Genomic DNA, 19,460 nt, shown 5'->3' with positions numbered 1-19,460 from the left:
AGGATTCTAGCACATAAATCCTTACCTGCTTAGTTCCATGGTAACTAACCATCATTAAACGCCTTTCCAGCTCTTTAAAAAAGTACAGAGGAAAAGAAAAAAGGACTATTAAAAATATTTAGAAACCTGTTTCAGGCACAGGTGCTAGATGGCCTAGAATCATCCACTTAATTAAGATAAGTAACAATTCAGATGTGGGTATTATAATACCTAATGTGGGTATTAGCTTGAAGTTCACTAATACTTCAAGTCTGAAGAGTTCTGTTTTATCCTCAACTGCATTAGTGGGATGATGATGCTGTTTCTCTCTACGAAACTTTGTGTTGCTTATATACTTTGCTTACCATGGTAACTGCATTGCTACTACTTGAAGTGTAAGTAGCAAATACAACTGAAAACATCTTTTTTTTCACTTTTTCCTTCAGCAGCAGTCTTCTAAAATGTGTTAAGGATAATAGTTTTTTGGTTTTGAGGAAAAAGATACGTTTAATTGAGAGCAGCAGAAGCTTTTTTTGCTGCCCATGTTAATGTCTAATTCTCTTTCCTTGATGACAATAAAGTACAAACAGACTAAATTGTAAACAAAAGAACAGCATAGATAGAAAAGAGGAAATGCATGTTGCAGCTTTATGTGCACTCTTGGAAAAGGGCAGCAGCGCGCATAGTCCTTTGTCTGTTGGAAATGTTGCAAGCCAGGCTAGCATATGGTTTAGCTGCCTCTGCTCACAGTACTGTTTTGCATCAGCAGTAATGCAGAGGAGCAACCAGTCTGATACAAAGATCTTTGTTGTCTAAGCGAGGGTCTCTTATTAATAGAAGGCAATGGAAGCCAGTGGTAAAGAAAAGAACAGCACTAAAGAATGGAGAAGAGAGTCTGGATGCAGGAAGCTAGGCTGAGGATGGTAAAGTTGCTCTGTCTGCTCAGTTCTTTGCTTCAGCTGGGAACATCTCTGGCAGGACAGTAACAGCCCAATATTGTTGTGGACCTTGGCTTGTCAGGAAGGGATGGATGGATAGACTGCAGAAAATTGTAATAGAGCTGCAGCTAAATGAAAGAGAAATGTCCCTTTCAAATGTATTTGGTGGAAAATGATGTGATAGTATGTGTGAGGAAGATTATTTCCAATAAATGGAGTAGTGAAATGAAGACCCTTGGATACGGATAGCTGTGAGAAACAAGACATGCTATGTGTGGAAATAGGATACAGGGAAAAAGTAGACATCTATGATAGAGTCAAGCATAAAGCCGAAAAGTCATAGAAACGTAGAATCATTTGGGTTGTAAAAGACTTTTAAGATCTTAAAGTTCAACTGTAATCCTAATACTGCTGAGTCCACCGCGAAACCGTATCTTAGAATTTGATGTCAGTGCACTTACTGGTGATCTGGTCTTCTGAAATTTGGGAGCTAGGGCTGACTGTGGTCAGTGAGGATTATCTGTAAGCATTCCTGCTGAACTTTCTGTGTATGTTAAGTACTGGTGAAACCAGGTGGAACGGCACTAGCTCTGTTGTGAAGCAGGGATGCCTCAGTTTGTTCTGGTTTACGTTCCAGAAATCTGAGTCGCGGTGAACTTGAAGTTGAGAAAAGATGAAGATACCAGCAAGCAAGCTTACCTGTAAACAAAACAGCTAAGCTGCATCACTCCCACCACCCACTCCCCCACCCTTCCCTTTTTGGTTTTACATGAAAATCCATACTTGTAAATCACTTTTATCTTAATTATCATCTATGATACCTTTGTGGTGCTAGATATTTGGTGTTTGGTTCCTAAGATTAATCCACATGGACACTAGCTCCTGCAACTCCCATGTTTTTCTTCCCAATCAATGAGAAAACTAGGTGACTGGAGATCCTTTTAACTACTTGGTCTGTAGAAATGTGCCATTAATGCATTTATATTAGTTTTGCAGCAAGAGAACTTCTTCGTGAACAATTCTCCACCATTTTAGAAATATTTAGGAGTACTTCTCCATGGGAAACTTTTTTTGTTTTGTTTTTAGGGAGGTATATGTGACTATATTTTGGGATATTCCTGGCTGCCAATCCTATTTTCAGTTCTGGTGGTTACATTACCTTTCAGAGCTGTGGATTTTGGAGCACATTGATGACTGACCTCTAAAATAAAGTTCTTAACTGTAGCAAAGCAGTGACTGTGTAAAAGATCTATCCAGAATATTTTATTTTCTATTTGATTTTTAATCTAAAATCTCATGTCTTCTTCTGAAAAATGGGTTTTGAGCACACTTAGGCTGACTTTTCCATCAGGAGGGGCTGTCCTTTAGAAACCAATGTGCTTTCTATTGAGACATGTGGTAAAGCTGGTGAGGTTTTTCTCTACCTACAAAAATAGGGCCCCAAAAAATCTATTTTGGAGATGATATTTTTGCCAAAAGCTGTTGCAGTATTAAAGCTTTTCTCTCTCTGGTAACTACCAATACCACAAATATTCATACGGATATGGTTAGGTAGAGGGCCCAGAGGTTCTGGTCTCTGTGTGAGAGATCGCTCTGGAACAGATCAAATGAAGAGTGTGGTTTTCTTCTAGGTGGTGCTGGTACGAGGCATGGGAATTTCCTGCTAATGTGACAGGAAATCTAAAAGGTATAATAAACTTGCATGGAGGAAGAATGATGTCAGGATGGATTTAAGGAATTAAACACAGAAAAAAAACCCCAAACCCTTACTCCTTACACAGCTTCTCCTTAGCTAACTGAGGTCTTGCTGCAGCTCTTGTATCAAGTCTTTTGCGTCCCTTTGGCTGAAAACAAACCAAAGTATAAATTTTGAGCTGATTGCATAAAGCATCTTAAAATCTATGCAGACTTATAAACAAAATCATGTAAAAGAGAGATGAAAGTGCTTTATTAAAAAAACAAACAAACCAAAAACACAACAAAAAGGAAAAGTAGTAATTTTCAGAAGAGCTGGAAGGCTGGAAGCTGTGCAGGCTTGCAGAGCTCTCCAGGTAAGTGTGGTGTTACTACCACTGTACTCAGTGAGCAGTGCATGCTCAGCTCCTTGAAAAGCGGGCATAAGTGTTAGTACTTTGTGGGTGTTCTGACAGGACATGACTTTTTTTAGCTAATAGGGCTGTGTATGAACAGGCGTGGTAACACCTTCCTTTTTATAAGATACTGGCCTCTCACCCATTCATCCCAGAAGTGTTCTCCCTCATGTATGTTACTACACTCCGTGCAAGCTGGGAGTCTCTTAGGCATCAGTAGGGTCTTGAATGATGCTACGCAATTACAGGAACAATTACATATATGAAAAACTACAGACTTCCTTGAGAAAGTAACCTATTTTAGAGCAGGGAGAAATTTGTCATTCAACACCACACCTGTGAAAAAAATCGAATACTGAAAATCAGCAAAATACAATGGGAAAGACAGACATTGACAAATGACAAAGCTATGTTAGATTACAAACAGGAAAAATGCTTCTGAAACAAAGCCCCAAAATGGGCCCTTCTGCAATACCATATGCCTCAGGTCTCAAAGGTTTCGGCTTCCAAATGAATGTAGCAGTAGATGGGTTGTACATAAACGCCCCTGGCAGTGGAGATGACAGTAATGTAAGCAACATTTAGGAAAGAAAACAAACTGGCAACATGAAATGAAAGGGTTTTTTTCTCCCCCATCACCTCAAAAAGATTCCTATTGCAAGATATTTGGTGACTATATTGGAGTTTGTGTGTAGTTATGCAGGCAGTCATCTTCTTCAGAGGGGATGTTGGACTGGCGGGACATGCCAGCCTCTTTTCTTTGTGTTCTTGGTAAGCACCTGCATGCACTGTGATGCAGGGGAGGCAGCTGGCAGGCCCACAGATTCGACAGCCTTTTGGGCACTGGTAGTTACCTGGAACACATCTTAAAGGAAAGATGATAAAGTAGAGCTGGCAGAGAGCTACAGATACACTAGATTTGACAGTTGCAACTAATAAATTTCCAGTTTAGCCCAAAGTGAGCCAACCAAGGGCTGGTTATCCTCCATCAGTCTGTTCCTTTCTACAAGGCAAGCAGGCATCGCACATCCCTGCCAGCTGAGGTTCAGTGCTGAGGGGTCTCGTGAGGCTTGTCCAGCACACTGGCACATCATTGCACCAGGGTCATGCAGGGCAGTGCAAGGGGCTGTCACTTCAGTCCTGTTAATGCCATGCAATGCCACGCATTTCTTTTTGATCTCTGGGCCTGTCCCTTTCTGAAAGAGGTCCTGTCCCTGTTCCAGACTAGCCAGCTCCTTCTAGCAGCTGCTCTGGGATTGTTTGGTTTCCCCCAAATAATCTGTCTCTTGATGACGTATCACCCCTTGATAGAAGCAGCAGCTTCATTCCTCACACCGTCCCCAATGACCTGTGACTGCTCTGCTGATTCATCACAATATATTATATGAGACAATTGTTTCCATGTTTAAGCTAGTAATTAGTTTTTTTTGCCATAAATCTTAGTTTGAGTTCATTTTCAACTTCACATGCAGCCAAGACATTCCTCACGTGCTCTCCTCTGCCACAAGAGAACTTGTATTTGTTTTTTTTAAGAGAGGATGGTGAGAGAAATGAATTGGACAAGGTGTTTATGAGACATGCTAGTCTAAAAAATGCAGCGGTTTACATTGTTTGGATATTGTTTGATTTACTAGTTTATTTACAACATAACAGTTGAAAAACAGCTTGACCCAGCAGCCCTGGGATTGTTTTTCATATAGCTGTGAAAGGATGGGTGCCGTTTGCTATATCTGGGAAGACTGGCCGTTCTCTTCAGAGTTGTTTAGCGTGAAGTTTATAACCAGAAGATAGCTGTCCAGAGAAAGCTGTCTGCTGTCACTGGGACTTGGAAGAAAACAGATTTGCACAAAGGGATGAAGAAGGTAGGGAACAAAGGTAATATTTTTATAGTTCATATTTAACAGTTCCTCAGAAGTCCCAGCTAGGTGGTTATCTCATTATAGCACCTGTTTTATCCACTTACCACTTTACCAGGAGTAAAACTCTGGCTAATGTTTCTTATATCAGCCAAATGCAAGGGTTCAAGGTCTGTCATTGTTTTATGTAGCTAATCATCTCATTAAAAAGATCTCATACTAACCGGTTAAGCCAACTCTGATAAGCCTTCAAAGTCTTAGATGACATTTCAGATAATATTGTGTAATTTGGTGATGGGCTGTGGGAATATAATCGGGGGGGGGGGGGGGGGGGGCGGGGGGGAAGCCTTCAGACCAGCAATTTATCTAGGGCTAGTAGTAATTGCACTTACAGATTTTCAGGCTGAGCTACGTGAATTATCGCAGAAAGGTACAGGGCAGAGCTGGCAGTCTGCTTCCAGCTTCTAGTAACTCCTGTGCATAAGCAGTCGGAAATTAGGAGCTGTCTCCTGACTCTGTTTTTCTGCAGGTGGTGGCAAGAGCTGGCTTGACAGCTTGTGACCATGTCAGCCTGCAGTGATAGGACCTGGAAACTGGTTTGTGACCACTTGCAAGCAGGCAGTGCTAGGGATGCCAAGCTGGTTGGCTACAGCTCTGCTTGTAACAGGAAAGAGAAACAGATAAAGCCTGCTTTCTCTGGTGGGCACAGTGTTGGATGGAACTGGGACCTGAAATATTTTTCAGTGCTGTGAAAACTGCTGAATAAGCAACTTGCCTTTGGGAATGCCTGGACTGGGCTGCGTGCTCTCAGGAGTTTGGCCTGAAGTAGAATTACTTCTCATTTCTTTTCAGCAACGTCAAGAATCAGTGACATCTAGAGATCTGAAGCCAGGTACAGCCAAACCCCGTTAGTTTTAATTTTAGCCAAAAGACATGTTGATCTGGCACTTCCTGACATGGGTTAGTGGTGGACTTGGAAATGTTAGGTTGGCAGTTGGACTCAATGATCTTAAAGGTCTTTTCTAATCTAAATGATTCTGTGATTCTATTATTTTTTCAGGCTAGGGACATAGTGATTCTTTTTTTTTCTGCAAAAAGGAAAGAAAACGTGACTTTAGTCCATCATGAAGATCATCCCTTCCATAAGGCTTTGACTGGCAGACATTACCTTGAGAACTGGTTTATATTGTTAACGATAGAATCTCTATGGGATCTTTGTTCCTTTGTTACAGAGGGAGGAAGGGGGGGAGAGAGAAAGAGAAAGCCATATTGGCATTTCCATGAGCAAATGTAGACTATGAAGCAGAAAATATTTGGCTGCAAAAACTGTTGCAAAGCACACCACGGCACTCCATGTCATACGTGCAGATTTGCTGTTGATGTATATAGAGAAGGTGATGACACTTGCTCTTTGAATGGAAACCAGATATTTTTCAGGCTGTTGAAAGAATAAGGAAAGCCTGAGAAAGGCATGAATACAGTAGCTGTGAATGCCATGTTTTAGATGATATTTAAATCTTTCTTTCCATTTGCTGTGTTCACAGTGCTCGAGACACATGAGTTAAGCCATCACAGATTGTGCTTCTTTTTTTTTAATTGTCTTTTTCTAGCCTAAGTAGTGTTGGTGGATTACAATGTAAGGCATATAGACTATCATATGGAGCTTCTGATTCCAGCTTACCTTGTTACCCCCAGGTCCTGGTCACATGGGTAGTTTTATTGGTTTTAGCTGCACAAGGCTGACGGCCAGCATAGACTGCAGCCCATTCACTCTCTAGCATTCTTTTTTTCAAGGCAGGACAGAAAACAGCTTGCAGGATTCTTCCCAACCGATCTTTTAAATCAGCTGTTTACAAGACTTGCAGTTGTTTCAAATTTTGGTCTTAAAGCCCAGTGTCTCTTTATAACCATTTCTTTGCTGGCTGAGTTTCTCTTAGAGTTGCTACCTTTTGTTAAGAATGTCCTCTGTTGTCTGCAAAACAGAGGATTTTTAAGTGGATAATTCTGCCATGTCAAGCATATCCCATCTTTCTGCAACAAGAATTGGGTTCACATGAGCTGTGCCAGTGATGCAAGTTAGATGAATTTGGTTTTTTTGTTGTTTTGTTTCATGGTCTTCAGTAAATTATTACTTTGTTGCCTTGCCACGCAAATTTGGTAAAATAAGTCCTTAAAAGAGTTTTCACCATACGCTTTTTTAAAAAATATGGAAGCTCTTGATTGTGAGGGTAATAGCACCGAATTCATCATTAAGTAAACTAATTTAGTTCATACTTTACAGTCTTCCTGCTGGTAATGCACTTCTGGTATACACTTCTGGCATGTGAACTTGTGTGTTCAATCTGCTGTTATATCCAGGCTATTTCTGTCTCAAAATGGCAAGTCTTGTCAACCAGCTCAGTCCTGTGAAACATATAAGCAGTCATCCCAGCCTGGAAGCTCACAACCTATAGCCAGAAATCCAAGTTAATTTTGGCTCCTCAAGGACAGGCGGAAGAATAGAATGAGACATTTCTAATCGTAAAATGCTTCTCCATGACCACAATCTGAGTTCTGCATTCGCCAAATGTTTCCTTTGCAGCAACATTTCATTTCTGGGTAACATTTCAGTTCAGTTAACTGTGCTGATCAGTATCTTGGTTCTCTTATTTCATGTAATAAAACTTAGCACAAGTAATAGCTACTTAAAAGGGAGGAGAGGAAGAAGAACTTCTGCTCACATGAACTAGACAATTATCTCTTTAACAAAAAGAGGAATTTAGTGTTCAGTTTTACAAATATGGTAACAATTATTTATAATCATGAAACTGATTTGAAATGCTTACTGAGTGGTAGATGGCTTCATATTCATTGCCTTTATTGTGCTGTCTCACCCATGAATCAAAGCAGACTTTCAGTGCTGTCTTTTCTGCCTGGTTCATTATCTACAGACTGTGGCATATCAAGAGAATGTGCTTACTTTCATGTAAAGTATAAAGAAATCAAATTTCAAGTTGTTTCCATTTTGAGGATTTAGAAACAAGACCCAATTCTTAATTTTTCTCTACCTTTTTTGCAACATATTTTACAACATTTAAGAAGGATTGTTGATAAGCAGCATTGCTACTGATATTGCCAGAAACAGCTGGTGAGAAGTATCACTAAATTCTTCATTAGTTTTACTTTAGATTATTTCTGTGTAAGAAGTGTATTTATGGAAGGACCAGCTTTCCACAAAAGGTGGTGCTTGTCAGGGAATATTTTGTTGTGTCTGGGCATAATCAGGTTTTTTCTGCACAGAGGCTGTGGTAGTATGCCATCAAGGAAAGAATTAATTCTCATCTGAAATAAAGCATGTGCTTTCTTTGATAGAGATAAAAGTTTATATTGGTGGTGCCTACTGCATTCCCTGACTACCATGGCAGAAATCTCCTCCAAGAATCCCAGCAAGTTAGCGAGCCATGAACCCCGATCTCCCTCCTCTCTCTACTCTTATACTGTCAATCCTTAATCAAGCTGTGCTTCTTCAAGTGTTTTCCCATTTTATATTCTAGGAGTTTCTCCCCACTTTATATCAAGCTAACTGGTCTATGGTTTCCTGTTATGTCTCCAGGCACTTTTAAAATAACTTCGTTATGTTAGCCACTTTCCAGTCCCCAGGGGTCTCTTCTAAACTAAATGAACTTGTGAATGTGCCTGCTAATTCCTTAGTTTCTCTCCCCACTTCCTTAGCACATTTGGGTATTTGTCTGGCCATGACTTTTAAGACTGTCTAACATTTTAATAATGCTAGTAGCATTACAGACTTAAAGAAAAAAAAAATCTTTCTCCTTCAAGAGCAAACTCCTGACCTCTTCATAGAAAAGACAAGCACAGTACGTGCTTCATTTTTATTTTGTTTATACCTCATACTATTAGAAAGGATTTGCAATCCCATACCATCAGTCCTTGCCCCCTGCACAGTAAATCTGTTGCGGGCAAGCAATGACTAGCTGTAATAAGGTAGCTTTCACTGCACCTTGTGGTGGTTAAATTTTGTTTTCCTTAATGTGAGTGAGAAATGCTGTGGGGCAGGAGCTATTAGTGACATCCTCACTCACCCCAACCACATTCTTGGTGCAGAGCCCCTGCACCACCCACTCAACAGTGCTAGTCACACCAAGGCTCATCGCTGCCCTTGGAAGAAAATCTGCCTGGGAAGGACAAAGCAGCCTGGGCCCCTCTCAGCGATGAGCTGGGACAAGGCCAGGCTCCTTATGGGAGATCTGGCTGATGGGCACACCATGGGGTGGCCTGTCTAATCCATTGGTCCAGGCTTTTAAGTTCTGCCTATTTTCTTTTACTTTAAGCTCATGAGTATTTTCTGTTGGATTTTCTGTTGTCACTTGATACCTGTTTAGATGTTCTGTCTTTTTATAAACACCCTTTTCCTCTTTGTGTTTGGTGAAGAGTACATCTTGACCAATGTAAATGTCAAAACTATAGTGTAAAAATCAAAGTTAGAGTTGCCTGTGAGAAGTGTACTGGCATAAATCACTGTCACAGGTTTTTCCAATAAACAGCTGGGCTGTTTTTGGATTAAAATGTGCGGGAAGCAACATGTTGGTGAGAAACAACATGACTGGTGAGAAGGAGTAAATACAATCTGTCTGTAATTCAGGATAAATCTGTTTTATTTTACTGAATACCATTTAGATGTAAGGGAAAAATATATGCGGTCATGTGGCTATGGTCAAGATATTCTTAACTATGTTTTGTTTTCTATAAGCTATTTCTCATACTCATTAAAAGCTGTTAATTCTCAAGTGTTCTTTTTACTGATACTTGTATTATTATACTTTTGTAATATGATGACAGTCAACATTTTTGTTCATCCAAGAGATGAGGAAATAAATCTACATTTTCTTGTTCAATTTGAGGAGGATGTTAAAACAGAAAGAAGAAACAATTACGAGAAAGACAAGTAAATAATGAAATAGCATCTACAGAGAATCCAACCATGCCCTGTAAATACCAAAATGAGTTTCAGCTTGCAAGTATGAAGGCAATATGTTTGCATAAAATATTTTGAAAAGCAGAAACTTTCCTGTAATACTGAAGGGATTTTTTTTTTTTTCAAAAGGGGTGCAATAATGAATAGAAGATCTTGAGTGAGTGTTCAGTTAGCACCAGGAACAGGGAGAGTCCTCTGAGTTTTGGTTAGCATATCTAAAAATCTCTCCATCACAGAAAGAGCAATTCAGTGACTCCTGCCTATGTGCAACCGCAACTGGAAAAGTGGTCTAGGCTCTGAAAAATGCATTTTTATGAAAATGACTGAAAGATCAGGAATTACTTATGCCCCTCATTTATACCTTCCTATGTAAAGTGGAGACTTCTGGGAGCATCTAAGAACTAAACCTGAGACTGGTTAGCATCATTGCCTGGGCCCTGAAAAATTATGAATGTGTATTAATTGACTTATTGACCGCGTGAAGATCTTTGACCTGAACCAGACTGAGTATATCTTAGATTTCCAATTTGTTTATTTTTACCTAAGGGGGCAAACGGGCTACAGTGGCTTATCCTGCACATTTTTAAGCAGGAATCTTGCCCCCTCACCCCATGTCCAGTGAAGGGACAAGGCAGCAAGGTAACAGGACGCTCAGCCCCGAAATCCTGCTCCTCCTTGGATGGCAGCCTGCCTCCCCAGCGCCCTGCTCCCAGTGCTCCCCGTGCTGGAGGCCCCTGTGCAGGCCGGCTCCTCTTGGCCACTGGGGGGGCCTGGGGTACCTTTTTGGGTGTACCTGATTGCAGGACTCTTTGTCCCCCCTCTCACCTTCACCCTGTCATAAGATGTCCCGTGCTGCCATCACACAACTGTCACTGCAGCTGTAGCCAGTAGCGCTCAGCCCTTGTGCAGGCAGGGTGCCTCTGTAACCCTGGCAGCGAGCCCAGCCTGGGCTCCAGCTGGGTTAATTTTATAATTTCTCTGACTCTCCATGCATTACTCGACTGTCCTTTGCGGCAGGGATACGGCCCCTGAGCTGCCAAGTGAAAAGCCCTGACAGCCCCATTTAAGCACACTTTACAGGATTTCAGGCAAAGGGAGATTGAGTCCTGGTTGCTGTAAATTACAAGATAAGATTTTTCCAGTAACTGCAAATGTATCACCACAACCCATGAGAACACGATTTATCACTTCACTTTACGAAAACAAGTCGGGAATTGGCCTTGAACTTTGAAAGGAAAATGACGTTTAAAAAATAAACCAGTTATATTGTTTCATATCAATGCAAAATTGACCCTCTTTATTTTGCTAGTTAGAACATTTTTGTTCTTTACTTCTACACTTGGATTCCTTGATTTCCCAATTTAGGATTTCTTTTCACTTTTGTGATTGAAAAAAAAGTATCAGGTGTGTAGGTCTTGAGATGCTATAGCCCTCTCCCTCTAACAGCCAGGTGTCCATTTGAACTTACAATGAAACTTAGTCCCTCAACTAATGGCCTTGGATCAGTTTATGAAGGGAAGAATTTTGCCAGAGATGAAGAACCAATGCATCAGCCAGAGAAAATGTTATTTAGTTCTTGATTCTTAGGTTTTTTTGTTTCTGCTTGTCTTTTCCCCTTGATGAGTTTCCTAGTCTTTGCCAGCTCACCTAGTAGGCAGCCAAACACAGCAACAAAAGGATTGTCTTGTGATTGAAGGTTTAGAAAAGAGAAATGCACAGTTTGTCTAAGCAGAGAATAAGAGGCATTAATTAGTAACTACTCAATCTGAAGATAAACTTAAAATATGAACATTCAAAATGCTATTTGAAGCAATGGGGTAAAGAGGGGAAAGGAGTAACTGAGGTTGCTAATTAGGGAAGACTTGCCAATTGGGACTACCTGTTGTTTTCAGCAGAAATTGCATGCTTGATTTGTGTCCAAAAGTATTATAATTCTGTAAAGTCTGTACCAGACTGACTTATCCAGGGGGGTAATGGGAGAAAGAAAAAGAGGGTGTGCAGAGGATAGGAGACTGAGTGAAGAGTGGACTAAGTGTATGGATGTGTGAAAGTCTGGAGGAAGAAGGAGGAAAGAGAATGTAATTTGAATCCTATGGAGCTGTTGAACAGAGGTTTAGAGGTATCTGCAAAGTATAGATGGCATTGTGAATCTTAACTGGAAGAGCTGAAAGAAGGTACTGGTTCTTCCACGCAATTTAGCACCCCTCAACTTGGGTACTGTGTTGCATGAATGCTCCTAATTCCCTTAAGGTGAAGTTAGCTAATTCAGTTTATATTGTGGCTGGCAGCTAAGATGCTAATGTGTTATTTATAATATTGTAAAGTTTGGTACTCTCAGGAGCCTCCTGGAAATGTATAGACTGCATGAAGTTACACACTTAAGTCTCTAAAGTACTGAGACCTTAGAGCAACAACATCTTTTATTAATTTATTTTAGTGTTGAAAGATTGGTAACACGGCTTTAATGTTGCTGAAGAGTATAAGGGTTTTCAATGGGAACGTGTTGTTTCTCATTTAAGTAAATTACAGTATCAGGGATGAGTACAAATGAAAGCAAAGTACGAGTCATAAGCTGCCTTGTAACTGAAGTGCACTCAGTTTCACTGATCTTGAAAGTAAACTTCACCTGTAGATTGTTCTAAATTACTTAATCTGCACAAGTTTTCCCTACATTTTTATCTGTTGAAATTTCACTACTTATGTACTGTTTTGTTTGAGAGGGTTTAGCCATGTCTATTTGAAACTGTTCTTAACGCTATAGATGTTTGCCCATTTTATTTGGTTTAGTTCCTTAAACTAACTCCTAAATGACTTTTGAAACCTGTTGACTCTGTCCCAACTCCAGGAAAATTAATGCTTTCTTTGTAATCCTACTGTTCTGCCGATTGGAGAAGTAATTGAAACCTCTCATGGGCAATAGACCAGCCATTTTACATACCTCTCTTATCTATGTAAACATTTCCTGATCTGCTTTCTTCTCCATCCCTTGGGGTCAATAACAGTTTCTTATGATGACTTTATTTAAAAATGGACTGTTCCCTTCCTCCCTTCCAAAATTGTGAATAGAATTAATGAATATTTTATTTACTGTTCATTTTTCACTCCCTTTCTTTTCCTTATGTTGTACCCTGCTCTCCCACTCATAGGAACACTCGTGTGTTTGGGTTTGGTTTTTTTTCTGTTGGAATTGGACAGCCCCTACCCTTGAATTTGTTTAACCTGCAAATATTCATTTTACTTTCAAAATTAATTTTCCATTGCTGTTTTTGTCATTTCTTCTCCTTTGAGCGTTCCACAGAATTAATGTAAAGAAAATGGGAGACAGTCACAGAAACTGTCAAGTTAATTTGTTCTCAATAGGTGTTTGCAACAGATTGAGGCATATGTTCTTCCATGCTAAGGATGGGCAGGTGCCACATGACTTTGACTTTTGAATACTGAATTTGATGCACAGTTGCTTATGAGCAAGGTATAGGTGACAGTAGTCTGACAGCAGCAATGAATAAAACTTACCATACTGAGCTGTGTGCAAAAATTTCTGAATTGACAGAGATAAATATTTTGACAAAGATAAATTTAGGAGTTATTGGCTCAACCTGTGGTTTGTTTAGGATTTGTCATTTTTCTTGAAGGTATCATCAATTTAAGTTCGGATGGTTTGCATGGCGTTGAGCAGAGGGCTCCTCTGCTTGCACAAAACTCCACACCTCCAGCTCCCGAGGGTGAAACTGGCAGGGGTTTCCGTGAGCTTTGCTGGTTTGCCACTCCTTCCTCCCCTCCTCACTGCTTGCTTTCATATGTGGGTGTAACTTGGGGTGCTGAGGAGATGCAGCAAAGCATGAAATCTCATAGCCGACCTCCAACTTTTTCCAGTCCTGGTGATGGCAGGAGCGTGCCGGTAGATCTGCCTTCCAGCTGCAGCCCTGACGAGGAAGCTGCAGGAAGAGCATCGAGGAAGGGGAACTCCTGGAACCCCAGCAGACTTTCTGGTGCTGCTGTTGCCAGTCTCATGCTTTTGAGTATCATTCAAACTATTAATGCACTAGGTTAAAATAGATTTATGTAGTAAGGATTATTCGTAAATCATGCTAATGGTTAAAATCCTGAAATAGCTTTCCTCCTTCAGAATTTTCTGTTGGAGACTATAGTAAGGCCACGTGTTACTAATAATTTTATGAACCTCAGATGCTTTCTCCAGGGTTGAAATGGGCAAGTCATTTACAAATGTTGATCAGGTCACATTTTATTTAAAACTTCAAAACATTTATGATCCTCATTTAGTTAATTATAGATTTTATTAAAACAGTTTAAAAGACATTATATTCTGAACTTCTTAAAAACATTGAGTTTTAAGGCAATGGAGCTGATGGCTTTTGCACCTTTCCAGTCTTAAAGTAACATGTTGAACTGAAAGATGGGCTGGGATGAGCTGGTGCTTTGAGCTGATTTCTGTCGACATTCACAGCTGTGCTGTGTGGATGTAAACACCACCAGATCTGAACACCAGCTTTACACCTGCCTTGTGCAGGTGTGAATAACTGCAAAAGCTATGGAGGGGCTCACAGTCAGGCTCCAAGAGCTTCAGCCTGCAGATGTTTGTCAAATGCCTAGTGCAGATTGCATTAACCACCTCAGGAGGTTCTTCTACATTCTCTAAGTTTAACTAACTACATAATTACTTCTACTAGCTCTTGTGCATATATAGATAATTTTTCTTGCATGCAACACTTAATTGCCAGTTCAGTTGACAGCAGGAATACTGAATCATAGAAATCAGACATTTTATTTTCAACATTTTTATGCAGGTAGGAAATAATACTGGGGTGTAACAAGCACTAGAAGAGATTCTCTCACCAGCCATAAGCTTTAAATTTGTGTTTATATCTGTGTGTGGTGCTGCTGTAGTGTTTTGGTGGGGTGCTTATGTCCAGTTTTTTAGAAAACTATTGGGGCTATTGCTGGTGGGAAAATGAAGACTTGCTCCAAATTTATAGTAAGCAGGAAAAGACTTTGCATTTCTGTTAGGGAAAGGTTGTAGCAGGTTGTCTGGGTTGTAAAGACCTAAGATGAACCTAATGGCTCAACCATACAGTGCTGAGACTGCCTGCTTCAGGACGGGAGGGGAAGGGAAACAGGTTACATGTGCATCCAGACCCCAAATGATATGTAATAGCTTTCATGCCAAAAGCTGTAAGATTCATTCTTTAATTCTTTATTGTTATTTTGTAAAATTCATCCTTATTTCACCATAATAAAATGGAGAGTTGTTCCATCATAAACTGCTGAAGTTCCAGTATATATAGTATTTCTCCCATTATTCATTGTTTTAACTTTCTCAGAGAATTCTAATACATTAGAGAAAGTTTACACTTACAGAAAGCTATGCTGGTTTGTGCCTCAGGTACTTTATAATGACATCTGTAATGACTTTCTTAACAATTTTCTTAGGTACTTAAATGAGGGTCATGAGTTTATAATTCCCTGGATCACCCTTATCATCCTTCCCACCTCAATAAGAAGAACATTGGCAATCTTCCAGATTCTTCATTCTTCTTATTTTAGCTGTTAGAATAAATTAAATCCCATTTATTTTGGTTGTGGTGGTGGTTGGTGGTTTTTTTTTCCCCTGGTAGGTTTTTGTTTTGTTTTGTTTTTCCCTTTTTTTTTTTTTTTTTTTTTTTTTCCCTGGGAGGTAATTCAGCTAATACAAATAGAATAGAACAGAGTGTTTTAGCTGGAAGGGACTTAACAATTATCATCTAGTACAACTGTCTGACCAATTCAAATTTGTGGACTCCACATTTCATTGTAAAGCCAGTTATTTCTTAGCTGCCGTTCAGCTTTGCATCAAACATGGAATAACTAGGAGAAAAGGTAGTGAATATAAAGCTGAAATGCTGATTTATTCAGTCATTAACAAAAAAAGCCCCATGCCATTTCAATGATAATGGAATGAAAATCCAACTGGTGTTTTCTTTCTCAAACTTGTTTTCCATAGAGATTGCTGCTCTTAGGCAAACACCTATTTAAACCTTTGAAATGTATAATCTTAACTTCATACAGCTCTAGTAGCCTAAATTTGTTAATGTTTCATCCCTACTTGCAACAGTATTACAATTTAAGTTTCAGCAATATAAAAAGCATTTGTGGAGCAAACACTAGGAAAATATCTTTCTGGGAATGATGTTACAGGTATGAAATAAGGTTTAGGGTTTTTTTTTTTTATTATTATCATCAAAGCTTTTCTTTGCTGCTGCTTTTTAGCCTGTTAATAAAAGTACTGGATATAAATCTTATGAGATATAGCAGTAGGTGGTCAAAAATCATTCCAATGTGTTGCTTCTACATGCAATTAAGAAAAAAGGAAATCAAACATTCAGGCTGCAGCCATGGACTAGTTAACCTTGAGAAAGAGCTCCGATTATTGAAAGCAAAACCAATCAACACTGTAAGCTTAGTGTAATAATGATTGCTGATATAGTTGTGAAATATTACCAGTCCAGGAACTGCATATAGCGTGCCTGCTTGAGGATAATCTAGAGAGGATTGACCTGGATACAGTGTGGCATGCAAAGGCTCCTTTTCTTTTTCCTATTTCACATCGGACAAGCCTGCAATATGTGTCTAGTTGTTTGTGTTTTCCCCTAAGATTTCTCTCAGACCTGGTGGTTTTGCTGAAGCTTTTATGCATTTAATTAGGCTAGTATGTCCCAACAGTGGCTCATAAAAAGTGTCAGAAGAGATGGAGAAAACATCTCCCCATGGATTGTAGAGCAAATGTTCAAGAACTTTTCTAGGGCAACAGTGTGAGCTGGTGTCACTTGCAAGGTGGAGGATGGACAGGCCATTGCACAAATGGCTCCTTGCTTCTGCCTGTCTGGGTAATGCCTGCTGCTTTCTGCCCTGCTGTGTGCTGCTGCATGCGACTCTTGCCAGCAGCTGAGCTGTTTGCTCCAGGATAAACAGGTTGTTGGAAAATTCCATTTTGTGTGTGCTGAGATCTTTCAGACCTTGTGTTTTATGCATATCTCTTGCTCTTTTAGCTTTATCACTGTTCCTGACCACGTACCTCACCCCTTAGCAAGGAGCACCCCAACTTTTCCCCCACGGATGTAGCCTCATGCATGACGTATGGTTGGCCAGCCTGTCAACTAGCTACATATGGCATGAGGTGTTGCTGAACAGGAGAGAGCCACCATGCTACCCAGGAGCTGGCAAGGGCTGAGAAACCTCCCTAGCTGGCAAAGTCCCCCTGGCTGCACCCCATCTGAATTATGATCCACAGGCATAAAATTTGTGAGCAATTCAGAAGTCTATCTCGATGTAGAAAAGAAAAAAGGAGAGGACCATTTATTTGTGAAGACTGATGCAAATGAGAAGGCAGTCAGCATCATGAGCCACAGTTGAAATTTTAGGTGACTATGAATCCTCCTCAGGATGAAATGAATATAACTAACAACAACAAAAAAACCCAAACCAAACCGAAAATTCTAACCCCTGACCCTTTTGTAGACTGGCTTAGCTACAGATGAAGTTTATTTTATTTGGGACTTTTTTATGACTGCATTTGTACTGTGATGTTTTTACACTAGCAGTATATTATTATAAAAGTCCCGTATTCTGAATGAACCTTGGCCTCAAGTAACACTAGAATTTTGATTTATTTCTGTGCGATTCTTTTTCAAGTGCTGTAAATCATATTTTGGTGTTCATTTACCTTTGCATTCTTTTTTGAGCCACTGGCACTGAAGCTGACGGATGGGAATCAAATGAAGTGTGCTAAGTGTTGCTGCTGTAGGCTTTCATCTCCCTACATTTTGTGGTATGATTTATCCTGGTAATACATCATGTGCCTCATTTTCTTTTGCTTATTTTATTTAGTGTTGTCACAAATAATATCATTTGACCATCTACCATGAGCACTAAGCAGCTGTAAATTAATGAAATAAACTGAATGTATGGAACTCATCTGTCCCAAATTTGATTAGAGACGCCAGTGTTGTACCAAGCCATTTACTACAGATGAACCTCATTTATTAAGTACACAGCTTTGCATGGTCTTAGCTAACTACGGTAAATTGTTATGCATAGTGTTTGCAATTATTTTAATGAAACAGTTAAAAGTGACTTTTTTATATCTTAATCATGAGTAGTACTTTATGTTTCTAAAACTGGCATGTTTAGTTACTGTTGCTTTGTTCAGTCACTGGCATACATCTGCATAAGTGCCTCTCCTCTCTCCCCGAAATGGGGTGCCTTGTGGGTAGGTAGTGTTGAAAGATAATCTTGAACTAGCTTAATAACTAGCATTCAGTGTCCCCCATCATGGTTTTGGAGAATCCTTCACTTTTGATTTACTACTAACTGTAGTGCATAACGTTTTTAGTTTGGTTTTTTTTTTTTTTGCCTTCTTGGTACGACACCTGCATTACAGTATAATGTGGTAATATAATATTGAAATGCATGTTTGAGCCAAACCCCAAGATGCAATTATTCTGGGATAGCGAGGGAAATTCTTACTTGTAGAGTTAGTGAGAACACAGCAAAAAACTACCATTCATGTGGAATGTAGTTTGAAAAACTGGTGCACTCAGATAAAGAAAGTTAGAAAGATATAGTATTTTAATGGTACATAAAATATCTGATACATATTGAGACTTATGTCCTGGCAGTAAAAGCTGATCAAAGGTTAAAAATGACTCAGAGAAATTCGGAAATGCGTATGCTGGGAAATGGCTGAGTTAGATATAAAACACCCAAATGTTCTGGACTAACAATCATGTTTAAAAAGAGTACTTGAAAGAATAAATTGCTGGAACACACAGGACAAAGCAGGGAAAGGTCGGGGAAAGAATGGTAACTGAGAGGAGGAAAATAAAGTAGATGAAGAGAGAAGATTACATAGGTAAAAATAATGTTCTTTGGAAATATGAATTACATGAACACAAGAATTAACAACATCTAAACCAAACTCTTTTTGTAGTATGGATTGGCAAAGGATTGTGATGACTATCTAGTGTTCTGTGTCAGTTGTTCATAAGCCCACTTCATTATTTCATTATGATCAGACTGCGAGGGTAATGGTAATATATGATGGGAATCATTATATCAAAGGCAAAATGAAAATACAGTACTTCAGCAGAACAAATACATCATTGATGTTTAAAACAAGTCCCCTCCCACCCCTGCTATAGGTCTTTTTCCTTCTATTAAATTCTCAGCTTAAACCATTTGGGGGTAGACTTCTACACTTGCTTGGGTAGGCTGGATATGTTCTCCAAATACACTGTCTTGTTGTAGTTGTAATGTTTTTTCTCCTGTCTAAATGTGTGTTAAATGAACTGGAGAGAGCGTTGGTACGTGTAGGTTGTAAATAGCACATGCAAATAAAAGTACATTCAGCACAGTTGCCTAATGGAATATTAAGAGGAATTATATGTGCAACTCATTTTATTGATGTTTTATCTAAAAAAAACCCAACAACTTATGAATGGCAGAAAGCTCTAATTTTTGCTTCCAAAAGAAATAGAAAAGGAATATCCTTTATTTCTTTTCTTGAACTAGCTTAATGTTACATTCTTCAATTCAAGAGCAAACCCAAAAATTGTTTTCCTCATAGCTGTGT

At 39.5% G+C, this 19,460-nt stretch overlaps 1 long non-coding RNA gene across 3 annotated transcripts in view; it reads left to right on the top strand.

Moving 5' to 3' along the window:
* Positions 1-215: 215 nt before the first annotated feature.
* The window catches only part of LOC308071369, a 300,702-nt gene continuing 281,457 nt past the window's right edge, over positions 216-19,460 (top strand). For all 3 annotated transcript variants that reach the window (XR_013931118.1, XR_013931119.1, XR_013931120.1), the window contains exon 1: positions 216-19,460. This exon is cut by the window's right edge and continues 96,145 nt beyond it. This is a non-coding gene — a long non-coding RNA (uncharacterized lncRNA).

Source organism: Falco punctatus (genome assembly GCF_963210335.1).
Source record: "Falco punctatus genome assembly, chromosome: 11".
Classification (NCBI taxonomy): domain Eukaryota; kingdom Metazoa; phylum Chordata; class Aves; order Falconiformes; family Falconidae; genus Falco; species Falco punctatus.
The sequence above is the reverse complement of the archived record's forward strand: the minus strand, read 5'-3'. Positions and strand labels throughout refer to the sequence as shown.